Source organism: Eimeria mitis, genomic scaffold (genome assembly GCF_000499745.2).
Source record: "Eimeria mitis Houghton genomic scaffold, Emh_scaff577, whole genome shotgun sequence".
NCBI lineage: Eukaryota > Apicomplexa > Conoidasida > Eucoccidiorida > Eimeriidae > Eimeria > Eimeria mitis.
Window position 1 is genome coordinate 16362 of NW_013574014.1, and position 413 is coordinate 16774.

Here is a 413-nt window from a genome sequence, read left to right on the forward strand (position 1 = left end):
CGCTGCTGCTGCTGCTGCTGCTGCTGCTGCTGCTGCTGTCGAGGCGCTGCAGCACTGGCGGCGTGCAGCGTCCCCGCACTGAAACCCAGAAAACATTTGGGGGTTATAAGCAGCAACAGCAGCAACAGCAGCAGCAGCAGCAGCAGCAACTGCAGCAGCAGCAGCAACAGCAGCGCAAAGACCCTCGACAGCTGAGGTGACCCTCGCGCCTAGAAGCCCTAAACTAGCAGCAGCAGCAGCAGCAGCAGCAACAGCAGCAGCAACAGCAACAGCAGCAACAGCAGCAGTAGCAGAGAAACACCAGCAAAATCAGCAACAACTACAGCAACAGCAGCAGCAGCAACAGCAGCAGCAGCAGCAGCAGCAAGATGCCGGTTGAGTTTGTGGGTTTGTTGGGGGCTGCCTCTTCGCTG